Source organism: Microcaecilia unicolor, chromosome 8 (genome assembly GCF_901765095.1).
Source record: "Microcaecilia unicolor chromosome 8, aMicUni1.1, whole genome shotgun sequence".
NCBI classification, from domain to species: Eukaryota; Metazoa; Chordata; class Amphibia; order Gymnophiona; family Siphonopidae; genus Microcaecilia; species Microcaecilia unicolor.
In genome coordinates, this window is record NC_044038.1 from 110519019 (window position 1) to 110544195 (window position 25177).

The following is a 25177-nucleotide window of genomic DNA, read 5'->3' on the forward strand; positions in this document are numbered from 1 at the left end:
CAACAGTGTTACAGCTTTCATCCTCAAGTTCATTATATATACTGTTTATCCAATATTCTCTAGTGGATACACTGTTGGCTTCCCATTTAATCCATATATTTTTTACACATTCGATTTTCATGTATATTACTTAGCATTTGCCAAACATAACAGCATTCTTTCAGCATATACACTGTTTTTTTTGTTATATCCTCATACATAATTTTTACAATCAACTCTGCAGGGTTTGCTCTTTTTAGACCTATTAATCCATTATGTTGTAATCATATACCATTTTAGTGTAGCAGATACAAAGATATCGTTGGGCTCTAAATATGGTTTGTTAGATACAAATGCACTTTTTGGTAAATATACTTTTGCTTCAAAAATGTCTTTGTGATAACAGTATCTTCTGACTATCTTTGTATGTGCAATTATATATAAAACGATTATCTTGGGTACACATATTGCCATTACTATATTAGCATTATGCATTTCATTACTATATGTTTTATTATTTCATATATATATGTCAATGCACTTATTCTCTATGTTTTAAATTTAAAAGTATTTGCCCTTGTTTTAAATTTTTACTATGGAGATCAATTTAAATCGCTTTTACAATTATATTAACATTATGTATTTCTTTGTTTATATGTTGCATTTTTATATATATATGCCAATGCACCTATTTTGTAGTTGTCCTTGATTTTTATTATGGAGGCCTTAGAGCGATTAATATTGACTTTACATATTTATAGGCCTTAGATTATTATACATATATATTTGTTGATCTCTACATTTTTATGATATACTAGTAAAAAAGGCCCGTTTCTGACACAAATGAAACGGGCGCTAGCAAGGTTTTCCTCGGAGTGTGTATGTTTGGGAGAGTGTATGTGAGAGTGACTGTGTGTGAGAGAGAGAGTGAAAGTGTGAGTGTGTGTGTGTGAGAGAGTGAGTCTGGGTGTGAGTGTGTCTGTCAGAGTGTGTGTGTGAGATGGAGAGTGTGTGCAAGTGCGTATGTGAGACACAGTGTGAGAGAGAGTGTGTGTGTGTGCGAGTGTGTGTGAGACACAGATTCTCTGTGAGAGTGAGTGTATGAGACCAAGCGAGTGTGTGAGTGTGACACAGAGAGAGTGAATGTGATACAGTGTGAGACAGAGTGTGTGAGAGTAAGAGTCAGAAAGACATTGTATGTGAGAGAGAGAGTGTGTGTGTGACAGAGATACCTCCCTTCCTCTCTCTCTCTCTCTCTCTCTGGTGTCAGGCCCCCCCCCCCCTCTCTCTGTTGTCTGAGATTCCCGCTACTGCACCCAAGCAATTGGTGTGCTGGAGGAGGGGGAGAGAGAGAGAGAGTGTGTGTGTTGGGGGGGGGGTGGGGGGATGTGTTGGGGAGGTTCAGCTTGGAAGAAGAGGGGTGCAGGGGGTTCATGAAGCGCTACCAGATGTGAGTGAGAGAGTGAGTGAGTGTGTGTGTGTGTGGGGGGGGGTTCAGGAAGCGATGCCAGATGACAGAGTGTGTGAGTGGGGGGGGGGGGAGGGCAGGGGGGTTCAGGAATCGCTGCCAGATGAGAGAGAGGGAGAGAGAGAGTGAGTGTGTGTGTGTGTGTGTATGGGGTTTCAGGAAGCGCTGCCAGATGAGAGAGAGAGAGTGAGTGTGTGTGTGGGGGGGGGGGGGGAGGGGGGTTCAGGAAGTGCTGCCAGTTGAGAGAGTGAGTGAGTGAGTGAGTGTGTGTGTGTATGGGGTTTCAGAAAGTGCTGCCAGATGAGAGAGAGGGTGTGTGTGTTGTGTGGGTATGTTGGGGGGGTTCAGATTGGAAGAAGAGGGGTGTGGGGGTTCTGGAAGTGCTGCCAGATGAGTGAGTGAGTGAGTGTGTGTGTATGGGGGTGGGGGTTCAGTAACCACTGCCAGATGAGTGAGTGTGGGGGGGCAGGGGTTTCAGGAAGCGCTGGCAGATGTGAGAGTGTGTGTGTGTTGGGGGGGGGGGGCGTTGAGGAAGTGTGGCCAAATGAGAGTGAGTAAGTGTGTGTGTGGGGGGTTTCAGGAAGCGCTGCCAGATGACAGAGAGTGAGTGTCTGTGTGTGTGTGTACGGGGTTTCAGGAAGCACTGGCAGATGAGAAAGAGAGAGTGTGTGTGGGGGGGGGGGAGGGGGGTTCAGGAAGCGCTGCCAGATGAGAGTGAGAGAGAGTGTGTGTGTGTATGTTGTGGGGGGGGGGGGTGTGTGTTGGGGGTTTCAGCTTGGAAGAAGAGGGGTGTGTGGTGCTGCCAGATGAGTGAGTGAGTGTGTGGGGGGGGCGTTTTATCAAGCGTTTCCACATGAGAGTGTGTGTGTGGGGGGGGGGGGGTTCAGGAAGGGCTGCTAGATGAGAGAGAGTGTGTATGTGTGGGGGGGGGGGTTCAGGAAGCGCTGCCATATGAGAGACTGAGTGAGTGTGTGTGTGGTGGTGGGGGGGGGGGGTTGCCAGATAAGTGTGTGTGTGGGGGGCAGGGATTTCAGGAAGCGCTGCCAGATGAGAGTGTGTGTGTGTGTTGGGGGGGGGCGTTGAGGAAGTGTGGCCAAATGAGAGTGAGTGTGTGTGTGTGTGGGGGGGGGGGGTTCAGTAACCACTGCCAGATGAGTGAGTGTGGGGGGGGGCAGGGGTTTCAGGAAGCGCTGGCAGATGTGAGTGTGTGTGTGTGTTGGGGGGGCGTTGAGGAAGTGTGGCCAAATGAGAGTGAGTGAGTAAGTGTGTGTGTGGGGGGGGGGGGGTTCAGGAAGCGCTGCCAGATGATAGTGTGTGTGTATGTTGTATAGCTTTGTGGGGGGATCCTGCTTTAAAGAAGAAGGAAGGAAGCGCCTCCTCAGCGCGATGCCCCCCCCCCCACCATCGCACCCACCGCGATGCACCCGCCCGCTGCCATCCCACCCACCGGCGCCATCGCACCCACCATCGCGTAGTTTTGCTGGCGGGTGACCCAAAATCCCGCCAGCAGAAGTCCTGTGTTGTCTGCTGAGTTTCACTCCAGCGATCTTCGTCGTTCTTGCTAGCCTGTGCAGGGTGGGGTCCTGTGTGTCTGACGTCCTGCACGTGCAGAACGTCAGACGCACAGAAGCCCTGCCTGCACAGGCTAGCAACGTCGAAGATCGCTGGAGTAAGACTCAGCAGACAACACAGGACTTCTGCTGGCGGGGTTTCGGGTCCCCCGCCGGCAAAGCAATGCGACAGTGGGTGGCTTAGTGGGGAGGGGTGTTGCGGGGGGGGGGGGGTGTTGCACCTCCTGCATTCTTTTGGCGGGGCTTCTTTCGAACTGCAGCTTTGGTGGGTGGCTTGGGTGGGGGGGTTGCACCTCGAACACTGGTGTCCGGAGTCATTTGGACTCTGGAGCTTTGGAGGCGGTTTCCCTCCAGATTTTTTTCGCGGGTGGGTCTGGAGGTTGGTGGGCTTCGTTTCCTAGGCAGGGGGAGGAGTAGGTACTCCTCCACCTGCTTGGTTGCGATCCCTTCCTTTACTTTACTGTTCTGAAGACAACGTTCTGACGTTTGACGTGAGGGCGGGGCATAGGCTGCCTGGCTTCACCACCATGAATCCACGAACCCTTCAGGGAGTGATTGAGTGACTTCAGAACGTTGTCTTCAGAACGTTGAGGGTGAGTTTTATTATAGTAGATTTTAAATCTTTTATATACATTTGTTGATTTCTACATTATTCTTGATTTATGATATATTTTATCTTTTACATGCTTTTATACATTATATGCATTTTATACATTAGAGGTTTTCTGTGTATGATTCAGGATATCTCTATGCCTGTTTGACATCACTTTATATGTATATATATATACATATATATATACATATATATATATATATATATATATATATACGTTTTTAATTATTGTATTTTCTTTGACTAATTGTTTTAGACTCCTGAGGCAGGCCTGTGGCCGAAACACGGTACTGTGTCGAGTCTGTGAATAAAGTGGTACTTTATACATTAGTATCCCGTGTCCCTGGAGTCATTGGTCCACTTCCCACTTCCATATATTCTAACTCTCCCGTCTTATTTCTTAGGCTCCTGGCATTTGCATATAGATTTTTCAAACTATGTTTGTTGTTCCTATTTACATCATGATCAGTACTTGACAGTATTAATTTGCAGTCTTTTGTCTGATTTTTATTTAAGGACACCTTATCTACTATGGTCTCTTTTGCAACCTCACTATCAGGATACCCTATCTTCCCTGTTTTGGTGATATCTTTGAAAGATAACTTATCCCGAACCATGCGCTTTTGAGCGACTGTCGGCCTTCCCCCATTTCTAGATTAAAAGCTGTGCTATCTCCTTTTAAAATGCTGATGCCATCAGCCTGGTCCCACCCTGGTTAAGGTGGAGCCCATCCTTTTGGAATAGGCTCCCTCTTCCCCAGAATTTTGCCCAGTTCCTAACAAATCTAAAACCTTCCTCCCTGCACCATTGTCTCATCCACGCATTGAGACTCCGGAGCTCTGCCTGTCTCTTGGGCCCTGGATTTGAGCTTTCTACCTAAGAGCCTAAATTTGGCTTCCAGAACCTCTCTCCCACATTTTCCTATGTCATTGTTGCCCATACGTACCAAGACAGCCGGCTCCTCCCCAGCACTATCTAAAATCCTATCTAGGTGACACGTGAGGTCTACCACCTTTGCACCAGGCAGGCAAGTCACCAGACGATCCTCACATCCACCAGCCACCCAGCTATCTATATACCTAATGATCGAATCACCAACTACAACAGATGTCCTAACCCTTCCCTCTCGGGCAGCACTTGGAGACATATCCTCGAAAGGATAGTGTATCCCTTGGTGAGCAGGTCCTGGCTACAGGAGTACTTCCTACTTCACCAGGGTGATGCTCTCCTTCTAGGAGACCTCCCTCCTCCAAGGTGGCACAGGGGCTACCAGACTGGAGGTGGGACTTCTCTACAACATCCCTGTAGGTCTCTGTCTCCCTCAGCTCCACCAAGTTTGCTACTGTAGTCTCAAGAGAATGGATACGTTCTCTCAGAGCTAGGAGCTCTTTGCATTGGGCACACACATATGACATCTCACCAACTGGGAGATAATCATACATGTGACACTCAATGCAAAAGACTGGATAGCACCCCTCTCGCTGCTGGACTGCTGACTCCATCTTAGTGTTTTTGAGTTTTTCAATAATGTAAAACTTGCTGCAGTATTAAGGATATTAGCCTAATATAAAAATGTCTTTTAGTTTATATAGTATATTGGATGATTTTTTTAGCATTTCCTTCTTAGATGGTAATGAAATGTATTTAAAACTCTGTAAGAGCACTCCTTGCTTGTTATCCAAATTACAATAACTGACTATAAATGAAGAGTTGTCCTAGGGGTTGATGGGTGTTGGGGAGGGTGGGTGGGAAGACTAAACTAGATCCTGTAGTGCCTGCTAGAGTCTATCTATTAATGCTGTGGTACAAAAATTTAAAACTAAGGGGAAAAGACTATGGAGATTAGTTGATAAAATTAGCTTTTTTATATTTTTATTTTGCCTATCACTGACCTACAATTCCTCCTTTAAACCCCAATCTTTAAGTTCTCAAAGCACAAAGCAAAATACTGTTCACTTACCAGAGAAATGTCCTCTTCTCTCAGAACTTCTCAGAAAGAAAGTTCAGTGAGACCTTTCTTCTTTATATAGTTTTGAATCTAAGGGGCCTTTTCTAAACAGGCTCTTTGAAGCTAACTCAGCAACCTATGAAAATATTCTACTTCCCCACACCTTAGTTAACACCTAATTGAGGTCGCTGGATGTGCTACCTCTCCAGCAGCCAAAGAACAGAAAACTGCCTTTTAGAACAAGAGTTTTTGGCTGTTAAGTTTCTACCTCTAGAAAAGGTTTCAGTTTAAAACTGTGAAAAATGCCTATTTCTAGAGAACATTTCAGTTTAAAACTATGGGAAAAGGGTTATACACTATTGGGCTCATTTTCGAAAGAGAAGGACGTCTGTCTTTCGACATAATGTCCTTCTCCCAGAGTCATCCAAATCGGCATAATCGAAAGCCGATTTTGGACGTCCCCAACTGATTTCCGTTGCAGGGACGGCCAAAGTTCAAGGGGCCATGTCGGAGGCGTAGCGAAGTCGGGACTTGGGCGTGCTTAACACTTAGATGTCCCTGACTCATAATCGAAGGAAACAAGGACGTCCCTGACGAACACTTGGACAACTTTACCTGGTCGTGTTTTTCTTATGACCAAGGCACAAAAGGTGCCCGAAATGACCAGATGACCACTGGAGAGAATCGGAGATTACCTCCCCTTACTCCCCCAGTGGTCACTAACCCCCTCCCACCCTCAAAAATTATCGTTCAAAATATTGATTGCCAGCCTCTATGTCCATGACAGCATTATGCAGGTCCTGGGAGCAGTTTTAGTGGGTGCAGTGCACTTCAGGCAGGCGGACCCAGGCCCATACCCCGCCTGTTACGTTTCTGGAGGAAACAGCGAGACCTCCAAACCCACCAGAAACCCACTGTACCCATATCTAGGTGCCCCTCTTCACCCATAAGGGCTATGGTAATGGTGTACAGTTGTGGGTAGTGGGTTTGGGGGGGGGGGGGGGGGCTCAGCACACAAGGTCAGGAAGCTATGTACCTTGGAGCAATTTATGAACACTGCAGTGCCCCCTAGGGTGCCCGGTTGGTGTCCTGGCATGTCAGGGGGACCAGTGCACTACAAATGCTGGCTCCTCCCATGACCAAATGGCTTGCATTTGGTCGTTTCTGAGATGGACATGAAGGCCATGAGCTCGAATGGATTATCTGCACTACAGCTGCTCCAGCAACTCTCCAAGTACAGCAGTCATTGGCGGCACAATAGGCTCTGTCTCCTCCTGGTCCACATCCAGCCCCAGCGGCTGCTTCTAACTCCAGGTATTTGACTCATGGCTCCACCGAGATACGACGGGAACCCTAAAGACTGTAGAGGGTTCATCAACCAGTGCCTGATAATTTTTGAACTCCAAGCTAGAGACTTCTCTTCAGATAGGGTCCGGGTGGCCTACATCATCTTCCTGTTGTCTGGCCAAGCTCTTGCCTGGGCTTCTCCACTTTGGGAATGGAACGATCCAGTACTCAATGATCTACAAACTTTCCTGGTGCAATTTTGGAGGGTCTTTGAGGAGCCAGGGAAGGTTATGTCATCAGCTTCCAAGTTTCTTAGACTAAAGCAAGAGACATGGACCCTTGGGAATAATGCTATACAGTTCTGCACTTTAGCTTCAGAACTAAGCTGGAACAACGAGAGCCTTATCATGGCCTTTTGTCGAGGGTTGGCACCTCAAACCAAGGACGAGCTGGAGGGATGGACCTTCCGTCTGCACTGGATGACCTTATCAGTTTATGCAACTTGATCGATATCTGGTTTCAAGAACGAGCCCGGGAACAACAGTCATCCGGGAAGATGGCCCGCCTAGCGCCTAGCCCAGTTATCAGCAAAATTCATGCATTTCCAGCCAGGCGGGCTCACCCCTTGCAGGTGGACTTCTCCCCTATTTATGTTCAGGAGAAGCAGAAGCCTCAGACTTTTATGTCTCTATTGTGATGAGAAAGCACGCTATGAACTTAAATGCCCTAAGTCTGGATCTTCAAACCTAGTTCTAATCGGGGGGGGGGGGGGGGGGTGATAATGGATGCTCCCCCTGGGACTCCTCATACTCAATTTCTAGTTCTTTTTTTTAAATATCTTTATTGAATCAGAGAATCATAAAAATGCTTACAACAAAGTGCATCAAAAGAACTACAACAAAACACATTGCATATCATAGTAGAATACACAAAGGCAAAATTCAAACTGAACAGACTCATCCCGGTCTTCCGAGGTGCCATGACGAACATCAACTCCCCCCTCTGATTCACAATTTTTGGTTTTATCCCCCCAACTCCTCTATCCCTCCCCCCTCCCTACCCTCCCCCTCCTTCCATATGAACACTCAAGGAAGTGTATCCACCACAGCAGTCTCCGATACATATAAAGTAACATATCTGCTCCATATATCTCGGTACTGACAGTACCCCACTGAGGTCAAAAACTGAAGAGAAGTAAGCAGCCAACTTGCCATTTCCAGGCAGCTATTGAAGGAGGAGCAGTATTAGCCTAGGATTGTAAAATGCACTTTTTGATATGGAAGGTCGCCAATAACACAAATTTGCACTGCGCCTTCCAAGGCCCCTCTGTAACAAGGGAGCTGCACTACCCATCAGCACTACTGAGTAAGACCAATCAAATGTACAACTCAAAGTGTCTTCAACGACTCTCAGTGCTCCCACCCAAAACGAAGACAGCACCGGGTACTCCATAAAGTCGCTTCACTGGCTCCCTATCCGTTTTCACATCCTGTTCAAACTTCTTCTACTAACCTATAAATGTACTCACTCTGCTGCTCCCCAGTATCTCTCCACACTCGTCCTTCCCTACACCCCTTCCCGTGCACTCCGCTCCATGGATAAATCCTTCTTATCTGTTCCCTTCTCCACTACTGCCAACTCCAGACTTCGCGCCTTCTGTCTCGCTGCACCCTACGCCTGGAATAAACTTCCTGAGCCCCATCCTTGGCCACCTTTAAATCTAGACTGAAAGCCCACCTCTTAACATTGCTTTTGACTCGTAGCCACTTGTAACCTCCTCTCCTCCTTCCTGTACACATTAATTGATTTGATTTGCTTACTTTATTTTTTTTTATTAGATTGTAAGCTCTTTGAGCAGGGGCTCTCTTTCTTCTATGTTTGTGCAGCGCTGCGTATGCCTTGTAGCGCTATAGAAATGCAAAATAGTAGTAGTAGTAGGAAGGTGCCAACACTCGCTTTGCATTTAACACACAAATCACTCTCCCACAGCCCCATGACCTCCCCCCTCTGTTTGGTGATGTGTACTCGATGTAAAACCCTGAACTGAATATCTTGCAATGCCGCATTAGGTGTCACCTTGCCAACACTGTCAAATGCAGCCCCCAGCTGAACCTCTGAAATATACTCCACCACATCCCGGCTCCACTCTCCAGCTAATTTTGCCAAATAATGGGCCTTACTGGAATCCCGAATAAACTGTTACCACTGGGAAAGCCCGTTTGACTTGGATGGCAGGTTTAGAAAAAACAAGTCCGCACGCTGGAAAGTCACGGTCATCCCGCAGCGTCGCTCAAGGGTCAGAACATAGTCTCGCACCTGGAGAAACGCGAAAAAATTAGGATTCGGGACACTCCAAGCACACTGGATTTGATCAAAAGATGGAAAGTCTTTGCCCCCCACTTGCCTCAGATGCCCCAGATATCGACATCCACTCTCAGCCCAGCGCTTGAACACGGGGGAACCACAATCATCAGGAAAGTTGGGATTACCCACCAAGGTGAGGAAAGGGCTGCCTCCTCCTCCAGCTCCAGTTCGAGCTCGCCACCAATCCCACACTCGCCGCAGAGCACCCAAATAAGGGTTTCCCTGCAAAACCCCCAGACTCCATGGCTAATGAGATGATAAGGGGCATTCCAGCTTTCCCAAAAGTCAACCGGGGCAAAGAAATTGACTCCCGAATGGATCTCATGCACCCAACGAATAAGCGCCGAAACATTATACATCCTCAGATCAGGAAGCCTAACTCCCCCGGGCCCTGCCAAACGTTAACTTATTGAAAGATATCCTAGGTCTCTTGGCGTGCCAAATAAAGGTACTGACGATGCTTCAGATTAGACGATCCTCTGGCCCACGTACCCAGAGTGGAAGCATTTGTAGAGGATACAATATTTTACGCAGGAGAACCATTTTGACTAATGCAACATGACCCAAAAAAATTACAGGGAGGTCCTTCCAGCGGTGACACAATTGTTTTATCCCATCTAGCTTTTCCAAGACATTTTTCTTGTAGACCCAGGCTTGATCCACCCCCCCCCCCCCCCCCAGTATACCCCAAGGTATTTAAGGCCCACCCTAGCCCAGGACAAAGGGAAGCTGGGCAGAGAAGTGCTTACACAAGGATGATTGATAGGCAGCGCCTCCGATTTCCCAAAATTTATACTAAGGCTGGAGTATGCACCAAAGTCACGTATAATAGCCATAACCTGCGGCAAGACGGTGGACACGTTGTCTAGTACTAGGAGCATATCATCCGCAAACAGATTAATTCGGTACTCCCTACCCCCCCCCCCCCCCATGGACACCCCTTTCAAGGCAGAGTCCTGACGAATCCACGCCGCGAGGGGCTCCAGGGTCAATATAAATAAAAAGGGGGATAGTGGGCATCTCTGCCTGGTTCCTCCATGCAGCGAAACCTTCTCAGTCAAAGTGTCATTGATAATAATCTGAGCTGAGGTGTTGCTATAGAGTGCACGAATCCAGTCTAGAAATGACCCCCAGATGCCAAATTGCTGTAGTATCCAGAACAGATACTCCCAAATCACCTTATCGAAAGCCTTTTCCACATCCAGACTGGCCAGGATGGCATCCCCTGACTTGAGACTCCCCTCTAACAAAATAAAACTCACCTTTAATATGTTGGCAGAAGCATACCTTCTCAGGACAAAACCCACCTGGTGTTTATGAACTAGGAGGGGCAGAAAAGAATTAAGTCTAGATGCCAAAGTCGCTGCCAGAATCTTAACATCTTGATTTAGCAATGAGATAGATCTATAAGATCCCACAAGATCAGTATCCTTTCCCAGCTTGGGAAGGACCATGATATAAACATGATTCAGGGAGGGGCCCATAGTGTGTGAGTCTTTCAAATCTTTGCACATTGGAATGAAGGAAGGAATCACCAGATCCTGCAAAAGTTTATAGAATTCTGTACCGAGGCCATCTGGACCTGACGCCTTAGCCAACTTCAGCTGCCTAATGTTTTGATTTAGGGTGTATTTACCCTTCCCAATATAGTGGACCACCCACTAATACTTAGGAAGAAATAAACCACCCAAGGCTGCATCAGTTTGCTCTTTATTAGATACCTCATCAAGTATTTGTACAATTAGCAGATCAGTGATATCTCACTGGAAGTACAGAATATTGCTACATAGAATTACTTCTATAACTGAGACTCCAAAGAATATACAAGCAACATGTACAATCAGTTGGTTATGGGAATATAGCACTATAGCCACACATAGGTGTTCTCTGGGTCTGAGTCTTTAATGCCAAAACCAATTAGTGGATATAAAATACTCAAAGCTACTTATGAGAAAGCAATTGGGTTACTTGCCAATTCAGATACAATTGATTGGTTTCTCATAGGGAGAGAACAGCTTGGCTGGTTCAAAGGTACCAGCTGCGGCTGTCTCTCTCCATTGAAGTAGGAAGTACACTCATTTCTATATGCCTATTCAGGATACAGGTAATATGACAGTAATCACATCTTATTGGATCTATGCTAATATAATGGTTAACACTGATTGGTTATGGTAATGAGTGGATTAGTATTTTACTGGAAAGGTCAACAATAGACTAGCTTTTACTGGAAGACTAAGAGGGGCATAATTGAATGAAAACGTCTGTCTCCATGGGCGTTTATCTCCGAGAACGGGTCCGTGAAGGGGCGGACCGAACCGTATTTTCGAAAAAAATAGACGTCCATGTTTTATTCGACAATTTGTGAGCTGGGCGTTTTTGTTTTTCAGCGATAATGGAAAATGAAAGCACCCAGCTCAAAAACGAATAAATCCAAGGCATTTGTTCGTGGGAGGGGCCAGGAGTCGTAGTGCACTGGTCCCCCTCACATGCCAGGACACCAACCGGGCACCCTAGGGGGCACTTTTACAAAAACCAAAAAAAAGGTAAAAGAGCTCCCAGGTGCATAGCACCCTTCCCTTGTGTGTTGAGCCCCCCAAATCCCCTTCAAAACCCACCACCCACAAGTCTACACCATTACTATAGCCCTAAGGGGTGAAGGGGGACACCTACATGTGGGTACAGTGGGTTTGGGGGGGTTGGACGACTAAGCATTAAGCAGCACAATTGTAACAGGTGGGGGGGGGGATGGGCCTGGGTCCACCTGCCTGAAGTCCACTGCACCCTCTAACAACTGCTCCAGGGACCTGCATACTGCTGCCAGGGAGGTGGGTATGACATTTGAGGGTGAAAATAAAAAGTTGTGAAACATCATTTTTTTGTGGTGGGAGGGGGTTAGTGACCACTGGGGGAGTCAGGGGAGGTCATCCCCAATTCCCTCTGGTGGTAATCTGGTCATTTAGGGCACTTTTTGGGGCCTTATTCGTGAAAAAACAGGGTCCAGGAAAAGTGCCCTAAATTCTAGCTACAAACGCATACTTTTTTCCCATTATCGGCGAAAGGCACCCATCTCTGTTCGGGTGATAACCACGCCCCAGTCCCGCCTTCACCACGCCTCCGACACGCCCCCGTCAACTTTGTACGCTTCTGCGATGGAGTGCAGTTGAAAACGTCCAAGTTCGGCTTTCCATTATACCGCGTTATTCGTTTTTGGGAGATAAACGCCTATCTCCCGATTTAGGTCACAATATAGGCGTTTTTGTCTTTCGATTATAAGCTGGCATGTCATCTTTCTCAAAACACTTTCTGTGGCACCTGGCCATCTTCCTGTAGAATTATCCAGTTCTGTCTTTCTGAACATCTGTTACCACAATAGTGCCACATTCATGCAACTCTGCAAGTTAGACCCCCACCCTTGCGGGTTTCTGCTTGCTCTGCAGTGTCCCAATAGCTCACGAGCCTTTGAGCAACACTGGAGTTCAAGTCAGAGTCACAGGCCTATAAGTTTTTCTCTCATTTTAGATCCTGAACCAAAGTCAGGCCTGGGACCAAATAATAATAATATCTATATCCCCCTCTACCCAGGTAATGATAATCTTTTCAGAAAGAGTATTACAATTTTGGAACCATGGGTAGATGTCCCTCACTGTCGAATGAGTAAATGCAACCCTATTGCCATCACTTTTAGAGGTGTAACGTCAGAAACATACAGAGCCTATTCCCTTGGAATAGATGCTTCTGGTAGAGATCCCATCGGCACATTCCTTCTTGTTCACCCCCCCAGTACACAAACAACAAGAAACCCACTAATGCCTACTCAGGCTCCTGAGATCAAAATTCCTTATCAGGTTCACAATGTTACTAGTGCAAAGGATTTGGTAACACTGGAAACTGTATTTGGTGAACATAACCTTTGGCTAGAATGGGCCCACTACACCACTGCCAGTTTGAATGTTTCCAACTGTTATTTTTGCGCTGCAGCACGCAAGGAGCCTATAGTTGTCCCTTTTCTATTTGACCTTACCCATCATCCAGATGGTTTCTGGTGTATGTTGGACTTACTCCAACCTTCAGAGACCATTAATCAATCATGACAATACCTTGCCAAGCATCACCCTGAAGTACCCCTACGTGAGAGGATACCCCCCCCCCCCCCCCCGCGTTTAGAGTTCCAGATCCCAACACCCTTTATCAAACTTGCCTGGGCAGATATCGTGTCCGTAATCCACGCTTTATAGGTAATTTGACCAATTGCAATACCACACTGACTACCGGCAGTAGCCACGGTGTAAATTTCACCACATTTTCTCAAGCCTGAGCTGATGTATGGTGGTATTGTGGAACCCATACCCTATACCACACCTTACACAGAAATTGGGGAGGTACATGTGCTCTTGTTAAGTTGGTAATTCCAATTGTCATTGCCTCCCTGCACATTCCTCATACCCCCTTCTCACCACGTGGAAAGAGAGAGATCTCAGTACCTGGTTCATTTGATGACTGTGTCTACATAGATGCAATTGGAGTTCCTAGAGGAGTTCCAGATGAATTTAAAGCCTGCAATCAAATCGCTGCTGGATTTGAGTCTGTTTTCTTTTGGTGGTCCACCATTAACAAAAATGTGGACTGGATCAATTACATATATTACAATCAGCAGAGATTTGTGAATTACACCAGAGATGCTGTTCAAGGAATAGCAGCTGGATTAGATGCCACCAGCAGAATGACCATGGAGAACCGGATGGTTCTTGATATGACGTTGGCCTCGGAAGGTGGGGTGTGTAAGAAATTGGGTACTCAATGTTGCACCTTTATCCCCAATAATACTGCTCCAGATGGATCAATTACCAGAGCTTTGAAAGGCCTCACTTCACTTTCTGAAGAACTTGCTACCTACTCTGGTGTTGACACTTCCTGGACTGGATGGTTGGATAAAACTTTTGGTAAATGGAAGATGTTCATCATTTCAGCTGCAACCACTGTTATTAATGTGGTTGTCATTTTCATACTGGTAGGATGCTGTATTATCCCATGTGTTAGAGGATTAGTTGAACGCTTAATTGAAACTGCTTTGAGCAAGAAAGCTCCTGCAGGTCAATATGTCCTGTATGAACATCTTATAGCCAATGCCAAGCTTGCAGAGGATGCAGAGGAAGTAGATTATATTTCCATGCAGCCTTCAATGCGCTCTAAGGTCCCCATAATAGAAGGACCTACCACAATGGTTTAGGAGTTTTAAATGTTTTCCAGAATCTTAGTGTTAATCTGTTCATTGATATGTTTAATTTGCTTATGGAAATCAATCAAAATCATTTATTTGATACTAACTTTAAGCTATAATTACTCATGCTAGTAGATTTTATTGTACACATTAGTAGATGTAGGTCTTATATACTACTAAAGTTGTTTATGCCTATGCTAAAGCATTTCTCTTATGTTAGTCTTCTAACTATTTACTCTAGCTAGTAGAATTATTTGTATATGCTAAGTAGACCTATATGAGCTCTGCTACTTTCAAGTTTCGCTTTGCCCAAGAGGAGTTGATGTAGAATATTCAGGTTCCATGGGTTGGTTGATATAAAGGGTTATCCCATCTCTCCCTTCATGCTTGTATACATCAATGCATCAGCATGTGGATTCTCGTTATGGCATTTTGGCACATCATGCCAGGCCATTTATGCTAGCCTTGATACTACACCCCACCCCCCATACTGGACTCTAGGAGCCCTCTGGAATGGATGGCCACCTACTAGAAGATCCATATGTGAACGCCCTGTAGGCCGTTCAAGAGGGGATATACGCTAAAGTCCCGCATTGCATCAAAAACTCCTGAACTGTAACTATCATATGGACGTATTGAACTCTACTACCCTTTCTCTTTTTTTTCCCCTCTGTAATTTCTCACCAACCTCTTCAACTGAAATGTGTCTGAATGTTTGTTGCTAGATTGATGTAAGCCACATTGAGCCTGCCCATGGGTGGGAAAATGTGGGATATAAATGTTGTAAATAATAATATGTAGAATAATGTCACCACTTGTCTTTAGCCTTCAGTGAAATACTACTACTACTACTACTACTACTACTATTTAGCATTTCTTTAGCGCTACAAGGCGTACGCAGTGCTGCACAAACATAGAAGAAAGACAGTCCCTGCTCAAAGAGCTTACAATCTAATAGACAAAAAATAAATAAAGTAAGCAAAACAAATCAATTAATGTGAACGGGAAGGAAGAGAGGAGGATAGGTGGAGGCGAGTGGTTACAAGTGGTTATGAGTCAAAAGCAATGTTAAAGAGGTGGGCTTTCAGTCTAGATTTAAAGGTGGCCAAGGATGGGGCAAGACGTAGGGGCTCAGGAAGTTTATTCCAGGCGTAGGGTGCAGCGAGACAGAAGGCGCGAAGTCTGGAGTTGGCAGTAGTGGAGAAGGGAACAGATAAGAAGGATTTATCCATGGAGCAGAGTGCACGGGAAGGGGTGTAGGGAAGGACGAGTGTAGAGAGATACTGGGGAGCAGCAGAGTGAGTACATTTATAGGTTAGTAGAAGAAGTTTGAACAGGATGCGAAAACGGATAGGGAGCCAGTGAAGGGTCTTGAGGAGAGGGGTAGTATGAGTAAAGCGACCCTGGCGGAAGATGAGACAGGCAGCAGAGTTTTGAACCGACTGGAGAGGGGAGAGGTGACTAAGTGGGAGGCCAGCAAGAAGCAGATTGCAGTAGTCTAAACGCAAGGTGACAAGGGTGTGGATGAGGGTTTTGGTAGAGTGCTCGGAAAGAAAGGGGCGGAGTTTACGGATGTTGTAAAGAAAGAAACGACAGGTCTTGGCAATCTGCTGGATATGGGCAGAGAAGGAGAGAGAAGAGTCAAAGATGACCCCAAGGTTTCGAGCTGAGGAGACAGGGAGAATGAGAGAGCCATCAACAGGTCAAATGGCTTGCAGCTGCCAGCTAGGCCTCAAAAATCATAAGACCATCTCTGACCCAAGACTTCACTGAATTAAGCAACTCAGAAATGTGACAGGCTGAAGAGTTAGTGAAACTTGGAAAGTTTGCAAAAACAGCTGAGCTGAGATAAAAATGCCAGCTGGCCAGTGGCATAACGAGAACCTGCAGTCAAGAGATATCTCGGAAAAGATAGATTTACTGGTAGCCAGGTGCAAGAAAAGAGAACTATAATGGGGGGCTGATCGAAACTGGAAAGTTAAGAAGTCATTGTGGTCGAAACTGATGATTTCAAAATAGAATTAATGATGATAAGGCGAAACTGCCATTAATATGATTAGTAGAAAAAGGGTTATAAAACTGGCAACTGAAATAGTGTTCAGGGGAGTTTCCAATATTAGTGACACGAGTTTGAGTCACTTGCAGAGCTCCACATGAGAAACAGATTTGGCTTGTATTAACATTGATCCTGTCATATTGATTGTGGTGAGTATTATTAACTATCAATAAAAAGCTGATTTCCGATATCTACTATATGACTTCTGATTGTTGTCTCTAGAATTATTCAGAGTAAGTGCACTGCTCTGGGGATTCAGGAGTCTAAATAGACGAGGACAAATATATAGTAGCAGCCTTGGGTGCTTTGTTCATTCCTAGACTGGTCCTCAGTCCAGGAAGGGACAAATACACCCTAAATATTATACACTAATGACTCTCTGCACCTCAACCCCTCGCATAGGCGCACTGAGGAACGCCAGTTGGTCTGGCGTCACTGATGGAAGATTCACTTTAGTAAAAAACTCACAACTTTCAACTGAGAAGGGGTTTTTACCATAAAGATTGGTGTAAAACCAGATAAACTCCTTCTGTATGACTTCCCTGCGTGTGTAGGTGGCCCTTGCAGCATCCCTAATTCGGCCAATATAACTTTTGCTGACCTCTGCTTTACTAAAGAAGCCAGAAATTTGCCAGTCTTATTACCCCATTGGTGTAGGCTTAATACTGTAGAGTGCTCTGGCGTCCAACACCACCTGAAGCTGTTTCTTAACATCAAAATAGGCCTTGCGGGATAAATCAGATGGGCTGAGAATAAAAGTTCTCCTAGCATCCTCCAGCACATAAACACCGCCATACTGGGAAAAGACCAAGGATCCATCAAGCCCAGCATCCTGTCTCTGACAGCGGCCAATCCAGGCTTCAAGCACCCGGCAACCCCCCCCCCCCCCCCCCCCCCAAAAAAAAAAAAAAAAAAATTAATAATGTTCAACGGACTTTTCCTTCAGGAATCTGTCCAAACCCCCCTTAAACTCCATAAGGCCAGCTGCTGTCACTACATTCTCCGGCAATGAATTCCAGAGTCCAACTACACGCTGTGTAAAGAAAAACTTTCTCCTATTTGTTTTAAATCTACCATATTCTAGCTTCATCTTGTGTCCCCTGGTTCTATTATTGTTTGAAAGTGTAAACAAACACTTCACATCTGTCCGCTCTACTCCACTCATTATCTTGTAGACTTCTATCATATCACCCCTCAGCTGCATCCTCTCCAAGCTGAAGAGCCCCAACCTTCGTAGCCTTTCCTCATAGGGAAGTCGTTCCATCCCTTTTATCATTTTCGTCGCCCTTCTCTGCACCTTCTCCAATTCCTTTATATCTTTTTTGAGATGCGGCGACCAGAATTGGACACAATATTCGAAGTGTGGTCTCACTATGGAGCGATACAACGGCATTATAACATCCTCTTGTTTGTTTTCCATCCCTTTCCTAATAATACTCAACATTCTGTGCGCTTTCCTAGCCGCTGCAGCACACTGAGCAGAAGTTTTCATCGTCTTATCAACGATGACTTCCAGATCCCTTTCTAGGTCTGTGACTCCTAACGCGGAACCTTGCATGACATAGCTGTAATTCGGGTTCCTCTTACCCACATGTATCACTTTGCACTTGTCAACATTGAACTTCATCTGTCACTTGGATGCCCAATCCCCCAGTCTCACGAGGTCCTCCTGTAATCTTATGCTCCTTGTGTTTATTCAAAGACGCAGTGTACGTTGTGATTTTACCTCTAAGCACAGCCTTAGATGCCTCCCAGTAAACATGAGCCCCCCACTGACTGAACATCATTCTCAGCAACATAATCCAACCACCCCTGGTGTAGATATTTACGAAACTCCCGGTCTTGGTAAAGAGCAGGGTTAATTCGCCAGCGAAACGTGTCCACCCTATCTCCCCACTCTAGCTCAACCCACACCAGGGCATGATCAGAAACGTCAGGCATCCCTATCCCTGCCTGAACAGCCTCCCGAACCAAAGAGTGTGAAAGCAGGATGGGACGACTTACTACTACTACTACTATTTAGCATTTCTATAGCGCTACAAGGCGTACGCAGTGCTGCACAAACATAGAAGAAAGACAGTCCTTGCTCAAAGAGCTTACAATCTAATAGACAAAAAATAAAGTAAGCAAATCAAATCAATTAATGTGTACGGGAAGGAAGAGAGGAGGGTAGGTGGAGGCGAGTGGTTACAAGTGGTCACGAGTCAAAAGCAATGTCAAAGAGGTGGGTTTTCAGTCTAGATTTAAAGGTGGCCAAGGATGGGGCAAGACGTAGGGGCTCAGGAAGTTTATTCCAGGCGTAGGGTGCACCGAGACAGAAGGCGCGAAGTCTGGAGTTGGCAGTAGTGGAGAAGGGAACAGATAAGAAGGATCTATCCATGGAGCGGAGTGCACGGGAAGGGGTGTAGGGAAGGACGAGTGTGAAGAGATACTGGGGAGCAGCAGAGTGAGTACATTTATAGGTTAGTAGAAGAAGTTTGAACAGGATGCGAAAACGGATAGGGAGCCAGTGAAGTGACTTGAGGAGAGGGGTAGTAAGAGTAAAGTGACCCTGGCGGAAGACGAGACGGGCAGCAGAGTTTTGAACCGACTGGAGAGGGGAGAGGTGACTAAGTGGGAGGCCAGCAAGAAGCAGATTGCAGTAGTCTAAACGAGAGGTGACAAGGGTGTGGATGAGGGTTTTGGTAGAGTGCTCGGAAAGAAAGGGGCGGATTTTACGGATGTTGTAAAGAAAGAAACGACAGGTCTTGGCAATCTGCTGGATATGAGCAGAGAAGGAGAGAGAAGAGTCAAAGATGACTTCCCTATGAAGAAAGACTAAGGAGGCTAGGGCTTTTCAGCTTGGAGAAGAGACGGCTGAGGGGAGATATGATAGAGGTATATAAAATAATGAGTGGAGTGGAACAGGTGGATGTGAAGCGTCTGTTCACGCTTTCTAAAAATACTAGGACTAGGGGGCATGCGATGAAGCTACAGATTAGTAAATTTAAAACAAATCGGAGAAAATGTTTCTTCACCCAACACGTAATTAAACTCTGGAATTCGTTGCCGGAGAATGTGGTGAAGGCGGTTAGCTTGGCAGAGTTTAAAAGGCGTTAGACGGTTTCCTAAAGTACAAGTCCATAAACCGCTACTAAATGGACTTGGGAAAAATCCACAATTCCGGGAATAACATGTATAGAATGTTTGTATGTTTGGGAAGCTTGCCAGGTGCCCTTGGCCTGGATTGGCTGCTGTCGTGGACAGGATGCTGGGCTCGATGGACCCTTGGTCTTTTCCCAGTGTGGCATTACTTATGTACTTATGTAATCCAGGCATGCATGGACCCCATGAGGGTGGAAAAAAACGTATAATCATGCTCATCTAAATGATGCAAACGCCAATAATCCACCACCCCCAACTCTTGAATAAGGAAGTTTACCCCTTTCCCTTCATGGTCTTTTGGGCAGCTTCAGTCTATCAGTGGGTCACTAGTAATGTTAAAATCCCCTCCCAGGATTAAGGGATATTCATCGAAGGCAGCCAAATATGCTGCCAAAAGTGTAAAGAATTTGTGAGAGTATAAATTAGGTGCGTAAATGTTGCAAAGAGCCACCCACTTACCTTGCAGTAATCCTGCCACAATTAGAAAATGACCTTCTGGGTCCTGATATAGCTTATGCAGCGTGAACACCACAGTTCTCTTAAACAAGATGGCTACTCCAAGCTGCCTGCTGCTATAGGTGGCAAAATAGAGTTCCCCACCCAGTCCCTCTTTAGTTTATGGTGTTCTGCTTTCCCCAAATGGGTTTCTTGTAGAAACGCTATATCTGTGTGCAGTCTCTTAAGCGCCTGCAAAAATTTTGCTCTTTTCACCGGAGAATGGACACCATCAACATTCAGCGATACCACTTTAAGAGCAACCATGGAGCACCGTCAGCAATCGAGGATCGAACGAATATACTACTATCCTCAATATGCCCAGGAGACCTCCCAGCTGAGTCCCCCAGACAAAAGCGAGACAGACATCATGAAACAGAGACTTCCCCATCCAAACACTCTGTGGTAGCAATCCCCCCCATACCCTATAGGAGTTCAATAAACAAAAACCGCACTGATCCCTCCTAATGCCCCCTGCCCCCTCTTCCTCCCCAGAAACTAAAACAATCCCTCCCCCTCCCAGCCAACCCACCGCAGAGACCAACAAAGGTAGCACACATAACCCATATCAAATCACAACAAGCGTCCCCCTTCCTTCACACCACTAGCCTTCCCATGCCCCCCATCCCCACCCCCTTCTATAAGCAGTAAAAGGAAGATCTTTAGGAATTCTAAGGCAGTAACATACTTAGCCAAACTCAAACACCCCGATAAAAACAACCAACTAAGAAGAAAAGAAACATAAAGTCCAGCATGTCCTTCAGGCTCACCCAAGCTCCAGGCCGAGGCCCAGGCTTCTAAACAACGTCAGGCTCCTCAGAAGTAGTAGAACGTGTGAAGTACAAACCAAACCCCTGATCAGCACAGGTGTGGCACAGCAGAGCAAAGTCGCGCACCTCTGCTAATCACTCCAACTTGTTCACAAAGGAGCTCAAATCTCCAGGCTCCATAAAGAAGATAGTTTTGTTGTCATGCACCACACACACCTTCGCCAGATACAGTAGTGCAAACCTTATCCCTTTGTCAAAAAGGTGCTTACAATGCCGGCCCATCTGCTTCCTCTGATCAGCAACATGTGCCGAATAATCTTGGAACAACAGCAGCTTATGTCCGTTGTAGTCAATCGATTTCTTTCCTCTATATGCCTGTAGTACTCAATCTTTATCTGCATAATTAAGTATTCTGGCCAGCACAGGTCTCGGACACTGCTCCCCCTCAAGCAAAGCCCCCAACTCGGTGGATCCTCTCGACTCTCATCACCTTATCTGGAAACTGTATGTTTAAATGTTCCGGCAACCACCTCTTGATAAAGTTCCAGAGATCCGATTCTTTTACAGACTTTGGTAAACCTATGATTCGGAGATTATTTTGCCGTCCTCTATTCTCTTGATCATCGACTTGCTGCATTAAAAGTGTGCACTGCTTCTCAAGTGCCAGAATCTTCATGTCCGCCATCTCAGCATGATCCTCCTGACGCGAGATACGGTCTTCTGCCTGCTGGATTCGTGCGCCCTGTCGCTCCAAAGAGTCTCGGATTTGATCCACCGACGATTGTAGCTTAGACAATTTGTCCTCAAGCACTACCGATATCTGCTGCACTAAATCTTTAGTGGACTCCGCCGAGAGGCTCATCGGTGGAGGACTCACTGGTGTCACCGCCATCTTGGGGCCCAAGTTCTGCACATGGAGCTTTCCCGTACGCTGGGTCTTTGCGGGCATAACCCCTCTACTCCCCTGTTAAAATGGGCTTGATCTCCGTCATAGGGCGCACCAGGAATTAATCTCGCTGTCAGGAATCTTCTAGACCCGCATATGGAAGATCTCACAGGTAAATTTAAAGAAATTGGGGTGGCTGGAGCGGAGCTTGGCTTAGAGACATCCGCTCCGCTAAAGAGCATCACGTGACCCCCCTCAATTTCTAGTTCTGGTGGTGCTTTTAGGTAAAATCCAGAAACTTGAGGATAACATTCTCAGAAATACTCCCCTTTCCATGCTCAGGATCCAAGAAACAGACAGAGCACTGGAGCCTCAATGTGTTGGTGGGATGAAAGTGCAGAAAGGATTCTATGGACTAGCCAGCATTCTGGGGAAGGGGAACCTATTTGGAAAGAATGAGCTCTATTTTAACCAGGCTGCTAGCGCTAACTTTAAAAAAGAGACAGAACAATAATTATGCTAGAACTTGGGGAAAAGGCAAGAAGCACATAGTTCAGAATAACATATCTTCATACCTACACCAAAAAACCTTCTTTGATGGTGATGGTTCAGAGCAAGTAAAGTGCATAACTGTGTAAGTCAATAAGATGTAATAATTGACAAACTCAAGAGCAGTTAAGTCATCAGGACTGTATGGTATTTACCCCAAGGTCCTGAAAGGGCTCACACATGAAATTGTTAACCTGTTAACAGCAATCTGTAACCCGTTTTTCAGAAGGAGCATGATATCTGTGAATTGTACATAAGAGCATAAGTGTTGCCATACTGAAACAGACTGAAGGTCCATCACGGAAAGAGAAGTATGGAGGTTTTTTTTTATTCTGGAGCAAGTGGGAACTTTATAGATGAAGCTCTCGTTCAGCATTTTAAAATTCCTTACCCAGGATTTGCCTAAGACCATCCCAGTCTCATCAGTATATGGAAATATTCAAGGAAACCTTAAAACCCAGACAGTTTCCCTACATCTGAATGTTAGTGGCCACAGTGAGGCCATTGTCCTTTATGTCCTTCAGACATCTGTGAAGCCCATCATCTTGGGTTTACCATGGCTACAGAAACACAACCCAACTATAGACTGGGAGAGAGCTTTGATTAATGTCACCAACGTTGTTTGGACTCCGTAATAGCTGCTGTCACCCTAGCCACTGCTAGTATTCTTGGTGATTTGCCCCGGACCAGTGAGGTTCAGGCTAAGGGATGCCTCAAGCAGCAAACAGAGATACGTCAGGAGAAAAAGGATGCTGCAGATCTCCTTCTTAGAAGGAGTCTTCTTCAGGGTAAAGCTTGCATCCAAGGCCCAAGATCTACTGAGGGAACCTCCTACTTCTGGTACTGTGCCTGATGAACTGGACCATGAGAGCGTGGTTCAGGACACCTCTGATTCTGGGAAGGCCTGTGGTTCTGAGAACAGCCAATGGAAATCTGTTGAACGTTTTGTTCCACTGCTTATTAGAAGATTCTAGTGGATGTTTCCTTACAAATCCAAGTCAGGACTGGGGAGAGGAAGGCCTTTGGGGAAGGAGGTACTGTCATAGCCACTGCCGTATCCCCCACCTCGATGCACCTTCCTCTCCACAGTGCTCCTTCGTGTGGCGGCCTGTTCCCACGCTGCAGCTTTGTTCTGGCCGATGCTAGCTTCCTAGGACTCGCATGCACATGTGCACTGATGAAGTCCTTTTACATTCCAGTGGCAGCTATGCCAGGGCACCCGCAGGGAACATCACTTCTGCCTAGCAGGATTTAAGGAGGCTCCTGCCTCTGCTTTGGTGCCTTCGCAAAGGGTCTCTTGGAGGTGCCTGCCTTGCCTGACTCCAGTCCATCTTGCCTTATCTGACCTTCAGCCCACCTTTTCTGACCTCCAGCCCACCTTGCCTTGCCTCCAGTCTAATCTGCTTTGCCATGCGTTGTCTCTGGTCCAGCCAGCCTTGCCTTTCATGTCTGCAGTCCATCTTGCCTTGCCTGTCTTCAGTCCAGCCTTGCCTCAGCTCTTGCTGAGCCTTCCAGTCCAGTCCAGCATTGCGTCAGCTCCAGCCAAGTCTTCCACTCCAGTCAAGCCTTGCCTCTGCTGTAGCAGAGTCTTCAGTTCCAGCCGAGCCTTGTCTTCAACTCTAATTGGGCCAGGTGACTAGTTCTGTTTGTCCTGTTCCTAGCCCGGGTGACTTGCCTGCCGCCAGTTGGAGCCCGGTTAACCCTTGGATTGACTAGGCAGCGTCAACCCGGCTGTAACCCAAGGGCTCACCTTTCCTGAATCGTGACAACACATTATTGCACAATAGTGTGTACTATGGATGACATTGCCCCTAATACAATAAAACCCAAAAATAATTTAAAAAAAATGGAGAATCTTGTAGATTGTAAGGAAAACTACATGGTCAAATTATGGCCTGAAATTCTCTAATTTCCCATTTGGTTCAATCCAGATGCACATCCCTAATGAAACAGTGCAATTTTCCAACACTGTAAAACAGCACTCGACCCATGGAAATGAAATATTGGAAAATTGTTTACTCTGCAACCCATTATGCAAATTATAGTGTGCATGTTATTCCACAGTGCATTTGCTTTTGCCACCGTGAAATTGAAGCGTTCCTAGTGACAGGGATTGCAGCAAAGCACAAAGGGCCCTTTCACTAAAGCTTAGCGCACTTAGGGCTAGATGCACTAATCAATCGTTAGAGCCCTTCCCTTACTGATTCCCTTAGCGAATTGGTAAGGAGCGAGCATGCATCAAGGAATAGGAATGCAAATGAGCTGCTCGTTGTAGCTCACTTGCATTCTCTATTCCATCGTTAAACAGTCAGCCAATCGTCCTGTCGAGCATGCGCAGAGCAGTGGCGTAGCCAGACTGCCAATTTTGGGTGGGCCTGAACCCAAAGTGGGTGGGCACAAAATTTTCTCTCTACCTCCCCCCCCCCCCCCCAGCAAAATGTAGTCACACTCAGATGCATTTGTCACACAGGGTAAAGTGCTGCTTTTCAGTGCATCAGATTTCAGACAATTTATTTAATAGCCTTAACACCCTTTTCAGTGAGCTTTCAGAGGCCAAAACCTCCTGCCTCAGGTCAGTATAATGCTGTTACGGTATCCTCTCCTGACCTAAGGAAGGAAGTATTGGTCTCTGAAACTTTATTAACACCATATTACTTTATCCTAAATTAAAAATAAAATTATTTTCTTTACCTTTGTTGTATGGCCATTTACTTTTTCTCATTGTGTTGCTCCCAGTCTCTAGATTCTGCTTTCCTTCGTTTTCGCTTGACTCTTCTGCCAGGGTTTCCTGGCCATTTCTCATTTTTCTCTCCTTTTCTTTGCTTTCTT

At 46.1% G+C, this 25177-nt stretch overlaps 1 protein-coding gene and 1 long non-coding RNA gene across 6 annotated transcripts in view; both read right to left on the reverse strand.

The window, feature by feature from the left end:
- LCP2 (lymphocyte cytosolic protein 2) overlaps window positions 1-25177 on the reverse strand; it is an 888998-nt gene that overhangs the window by 121035 nt on the left and 742786 nt on the right. The window lies entirely within an intron of this gene.
- LOC115475393 lies at window positions 1211-12783 on the reverse strand. The gene is made up of 3 exons (XR_003943023.1): window positions 12641-12783; window positions 4604-4606; window positions 1211-1221 (listed from the first exon to the last, which is right to left on the reverse strand). It is a non-coding gene; the product is annotated as an uncharacterized LOC115475393 (long non-coding RNA).